Raw genomic sequence first — 6268 nt, 5'->3', positions numbered from 1 at the left:
TGGTATGAAGCGTTGCTATTCAAAGTCTGGTCCAAGGACCAGCCATCACTTGGGAACTTGTTGCAGATGCAGAATTTCATGCTCCTACCCAGAATTACTGAATTGGAACCTTAAATTAAAGAGATACCCAGGAAATCCATAGGAAATTCATATGTATATTAAAATTTGAGAAATAGAGCTGTATAAATGATCTATCTCACTTTCTTCACCTGCTTGCTGGTGTCCTGGGTGGGTTGATCTGAGGACTGCTTCTTGGCACTACCAGCAGAGGGGGCGAAAGAGCAGAGAAAGGTATCAAGACTTAGATCCCTCTGGAGTAACAGGAATGCAGTAATGGCTTCAAAGTGTGGATTGGCTTAATATATAATTAAATTGTCCTTTCTCTGACTACAATCTTTATGAGCATAATGGCTATATTTTAGTGAAATGTTTTGACACATTCTGCTTTATTTTTTCTTGGTGTTTTTTTTCTTTTCTTTTCTTTCTTTTTTTTGTGATTTACTCATTTATTTACTCCTTTCTCCCTCTCCTTCTCCTTCTTCTTCTCCCTCTTCCTCTCCCTTACTCTCTCCTTTGTCAGACTACCTCTCTGTGGAGCAGCCCTCACTGGGGACCTCTATAGCTGGTATACATAAAGCCCCTTAACACAGCACCAGCATCTAAGTAAGTACCCTCTGCCAACATTTCACTACCAAACACCTTTCTTCTCTTCCACAATGCTTGGTTTCTAATGCTTCAGAAGTAATTATCACAACTTCTTTCAGGCATCTTCCTCTAACTTAATTCCCAGTTCAATAACACTGATGTTTGGGCCCCAAAACAGTGAAGATAAGCATTCTGAGAATGAAGAAACATTAAGAACCCAAAGGGAAAGTACACTGCTCTTCACCCTAAGAGTGACAAATTGGCTTCTTAATGGCAAGTTGTTGTCAGAAATAAAGACAAACATCAAGTGCAATTGGATGTGCAGGTCTTTCATAACTGTCTTAGTGTCAGGCTCTACTTGTCCTTCAATGCTCATGGTTACAGTTGTTTGGTTATTTATATGAGAAGTAGAGTGGTAACAGCCCTGTATTTATACTACCAATGACACAAAGCTTGTTCCAGAAGCAGTGAAGTTCTGGGTGGTGTTGTCTAAAGTTCTTGCATCAGGCAGCATGGGACTACCCAAGTTTCCAATGGATATTGCCTCATTAAATCTGTGCTATGCCAGTTTGACTTGATGAAAATAATATAAAAAGAAATTTGTTTTATGGAATGCAATGCAAAAATTTACATCAATATTAAGATAAAATAAGCTACTTATTCAAAGATTTTTGTGCTTTTTATGATATTTAGTACCAAGGACCTCCCTGGGTTCAAACCTGCACATTTGCACAGGGGCCCACACTGAGAGGGTCTGTGCTTGCCTTAATGCTGTTTGTACCATCTTAAATTCTTAATAATTTTTAGGCAAGGCTAAATTTTCTAATTTTTTAGACAATGATGTTGCAACCTGGTACCACAAATTATGTAGCTGGTTCTGCATAGAACCTCACCTCACAAAACTTTAGTTTTCTGTAGTCATTAAAGATACCAAGAATGAAGTGTTTGAGAATGGCAGGATCCAACACTCATAGTCCACTCTGGTGACAAGTCTATGGGCAACCATGCAAGGTTGGTGAGAGTACAAAGCATTACAAGCTCTTTGGAAATCAATTTAGTAATCCTTAGGAGAATTAAAAATACCTCTCTCTGAGCCCAGTAAGGCTTAAGCACTATTCTGAAGAATTATACAACATATATTCCTACATATTTATGTAATGATACAGGTACAATGATCTTTGCTGCAGTACCATATATAATAGTAACAAGCAGGACTAATCCAAGAGGCCATCTGTTGATTACTGTTTAGAAAAAGAATGAGAAAGCTCTCTATTTTTCAATGTGGAAAGACTTCGAGATATGTTTTTGTTGGAAAAAGAAGGTGCCGGATGGTTGTACAGAGGAGGCTATCTTTTTGTGCTTGAAAAGGGAGGAGTGCAAACATATGTTTATCTACTCATGATTACATTAAAAATCAGAAGAATATACAAGAAACAGGTGAAAGTGCTTACCTGTAGGATACACTGAGGGATGGACAGTAAGTGCAAAGAATACTTCTCAATATATATCTCTTTTATTATTGGACAGTTTTGATCATTTGATTGAAATACCTGTTCAAAATTGCAGTTTGAAAAGCAACAAAACAACCACTTTGAAAAAGAGGTTAAACTCTAGATCCGAATGTACAACGAACCTTTGATCTAACAATTCCACTTCTAGTTGCTTTACCCAAGAGAAATAAATATATATGTCTCCCCAAACGTGTATAAAATGTTCAAAGAAGCTTTATTACAATATTTGAAAACTGGAAGCAACTGAACTCTACATTAGCAAGAGAAAGAATAACCAAACAGTGCTATGGAATTCATCCCATGGAACATCACTTAAAAACAACAAAAATGAACTAGCAGCAGATACAGGCAACAAAGTGGACAAATCACACAGACATCATGCTGCATGAAAGAAGCTAGACACACAAAGCAACTACTGCATGCTTGGTGCATCATGTACAGAGGTTCAAGAACAGGCAAAACTAAGGTTCAAAAAAAATCAGAGTTCTGGTTGCTTCTTGGAAGAGGATAGGAGAGGATTGCCTGGGAGGGAACTTTCTGGCAAGATGGAAATATTCTATATTGTGATAAGGATATGTGCTGCCAGATTTATCCAATTGTCAAAATAGCAAAGCTAAGATTTGTGATTTCAATTTGTGTAAATTTTACCTAAAAGAAAAAAAAAAGGAATAGTTTTAAAAGAGGAGTATAAAGTGTGATTATAGAAGGATAGAAAATACAGAATACTGATAATTGTTGAGGTTGACTGATGGGTAAACAGGGTTTATTATCTGGTTCTGCTTTCTTTAGGTATGTTTGAAACTTTCTATACTAAAAAGTTAAAATGAACTACAATAAAATGATTATGGGAATAGAGGAGTGGCACCAATGAATCAGTTATCATTTTTTAAGCTAAAGAGTCTGACCTTTCAGTTAATAAATAGAAGGTAGGCAAAGTCAGTCCAGTTCAGAGACATGTGGTGGCAACAGAGCTGGCAAGTAAACTGGAAGCGCAGCACAGGGCCTAGGTCATGGGGAAAGTGGAAGAGTGAGCCACCATTCAGAGGTAATGAAACTCAGGCTGCAGCTTCCTTCTCTGTATTACACAAAGCTCATCTCTGCTGCACCTCTGCTCTATATGAGAAATCCACAGAAGGGATCAAACTTTCCTCAAGAGTCTGCAGTCCAGTTTTTATTCTTGGAGGTAACTGCAATATGCAGTGCTCTTTTTTGGGTTAGAACACTCTTCTGTATAACAAGGGTTTTCTGAAAATAGGTGTAAACCTTCAAAAGATTTTAAAAAAAAAAGATCACAGAAAAAAATTATATACAGCATTTGAGGGAAATGTTTGCCTCAATTGAGGTTTATTTTAATTTTAGCTTTGAAGATAAAAAGCTCTGAGTTCACTTAATAATGCCTTTTGAAAAATTCAAAACTGAGTCCATAGAATATAATCATCAGATGCCCTCCTTCACATCTCTGCGATGACTTGATGGGCTCAAGTATTCAGGGGCAATAAAGGAAGAATTTCCAGGGGAAGCCAGAGGATGTGAGAAATACCCTTCCAGTGAGATATTTAAGAGTTGGTCCATGACCCATCCATCTGGAATGATTGGAGGAAGCCTGCTGGGGGAGGGGAGGTTTGTCAGAGGATCAGTGGACAGTCTTCCTGCCCTGAGGCTCTGAGACCCTGTAGATAGCTCAGCTCGATTTCGAGTCTGTGCAAGAGATAGTGCAGCATCGTGGCTTTGCATTCGTTGATTTTATCTTTTGCAAGATCTCTGGCATAATGAGATGTTTAAAATTGTTCTAAGTTTCAGTTGTTATTTTTATTCCTAAAGGGAACAAGAAGGAGAAAGAAAACAAAATCACATTTGTACAAAAGAATCTTATGTCATAATTTATAAGCAGAATATATATTTATATGTATAAATACATATATATCATTGAATACATGTGTTATGCTACTATTTTTCGCATATTGTAGCTATAAAAAACAAACCATATGTCATTACATTTATCCAACCTCTTGCTCATCTGGAAAGACTTTTTTCAAGATTCTAAGAGTCTTTAATGTGAACCAATTAAAACATTGCAATTTTCAAAGTCTTGTGTATAAGGAAGTAACTTCAACCATTAGAAAATTTAAAATTTGAAATCTGGACACACAAAAAAAATACAATGCAGAAAATGCAAAATGGAGTTATGGACATTTTTTTCTATTCACTGGGCCTTGGAATCAGACTTGCCCCCTGCCTGACACTTGTTCAGTGTAGGCAACTCTTATCATATGTATTGCAAGAGATGACCACTTTTCTGGTGATATTGAAATGATATAATCATAGAAGATAATTCATACAGTCTTCTAGGCTATTATTATTTTTTCAGAGCTTTATTTATTATACTTTGTTGTTTGGCTATTTTTTCTTCAACCCTTCAGCATATTTCCTACATTTTAATTTTGTAATAAATTTGCAGAAAAATTTATTTCTATAGTCAGCATCATTTCTGGAGGCCAGAAGTCTTTCATACTGTGTTCCAATACCTACTCTTTCTTGCTGAAAAGCAAGTTGCTTCCCTGTTTCCATATTGCCAGAGGACATAAAGCCTAAATTTTCATTCCCATTTTAATAAAATCCTTTGTCTTCATGGAGTGCAAAGGATTAACAATAAGATCTTTCCAAGGCTGAGAATGACAGTCTCTCTTTTTTCTTTCTTCACAATTACCAGCATCTTTTTCCACAGGTCTGATCATCCAAACTGTAAAAGCCAAGGACCATGGCCCATGGCTTCCCCTTCCTCACAACTACTAGGCATAATGAATAGGATAACGAACTTAGTCAAATGAATACCTTAAAATTTGATTTGATTTACTAAGCATCAGTTTTCATTTAATGTTTTTATGGAAACTGGTTCTAAATAAATGCATTATTTAGGATAGTTGACATTGATTCAAACAATTAAATGAAAACTATAAATTCAGAGATACATTTGACTAAACACCTTGGTGAAAAGTACAATTATCACCCATTCCAGCAGTTACATACAACACCATCCTGCAGATTAGATTATATTTTTCATTTCCAACTGAATTCATATAGAGAATTGCAGGCCATAGATTATTAAAATAATAATAATAATTTAAATTGAATGAAAACATTTCTATTCTTTTTAAAAAATATTTATTTTTTAGTTACAAGTGGACACAGTATCTTTATTTTATTTTTATGTGGTGCTGAGGATTGAATCCAGTGTGTCTCATGCATGGTAGGTGAGCACACTACCTCTGAGCCACAACCCCAGCCCCAATATTTCTATGCTTTGAGGCCATTTTTTTTTTTTTTTTTTTTTTACAATTTGGGGACAAAGACCAAGCCTTCTAAGAATAGAAATAACTACCATTTACTCCAAGCAAAATCCCCCAAGTCCTCAGAATCTGCTCTGACTGCTGTCTAAAATCCATTCATTGCTGCTAGTTAGCTAAGATGGGGAGACATCTAAATACAAAACAACTGGCAATTGGGCTATTTTTGTAGTTTAGTTTTTTTTTAAGTGTATGATTCAGTAGTTTTTAGTGTATTCAAGAATGTTGTGTAACTATCTAAATCTGGAATTTTTTTCATCACCCCCAAAAGAAGCCCATACCCACTTAACTGTCACTCTCCCTTGTCCCGTTTCCAAGCTCTTGACAATCACCAAACTATGTTCTCTCTTTTTATATATATTTGCTTATTCTGCACATCTTATATAAATAGGATCACTCAATATGTGACTTTTGGTTTATTTATTTATTTTTCAGTACTAGGGATTGGATCCAGGGTCTTGCACATGCTAACTAGTCATGCTGCCACTGGCTATATGCCATACATTTGTTTATTCATTTATTTTTTTGAGATAGGGTCTCAGTAAGTTTTCTCACTGGCCTTGAACTTGGGACCCTTCTGCCTCCTTGCTTCCAGAGTAGCTGGGCTTGTAGGAGTGTACTACGGCTCTCAGGCATTTAGTTATGGGGTCCTCTAAGTTAATGTCAGACAGATAAGGTGCCAAGATTGAAACACCTTTCTGAGGGAAGCAGTTCTCAACACAGTGACATGGAACATGTAATCATCATCCTTATGAAGCAAAAATGGAT

At 36.2% G+C, this 6268-nt stretch overlaps 1 non-coding gene across 1 annotated transcript; it reads right to left on the bottom strand.

Moving 5' to 3' along the window:
* Positions 1-6161: 6161 nt before the first annotated feature.
* Positions 6162-6268, bottom strand: LOC143407651 (small nucleolar RNA U13). The gene has a single exon (XR_013092396.1). It is a non-coding gene; the product is annotated as a small nucleolar RNA U13 (small nucleolar RNA).

The sequence above is a fragment of the Callospermophilus lateralis genome, chromosome 9 (assembly GCF_048772815.1).
Source record: "Callospermophilus lateralis isolate mCalLat2 chromosome 9, mCalLat2.hap1, whole genome shotgun sequence".
NCBI classification, from domain to species: Eukaryota; Metazoa; Chordata; class Mammalia; order Rodentia; family Sciuridae; genus Callospermophilus; species Callospermophilus lateralis.
Note: the sequence above shows the minus strand (reverse complement) of the source record. Positions and strands in the feature narration are given on the sequence as shown.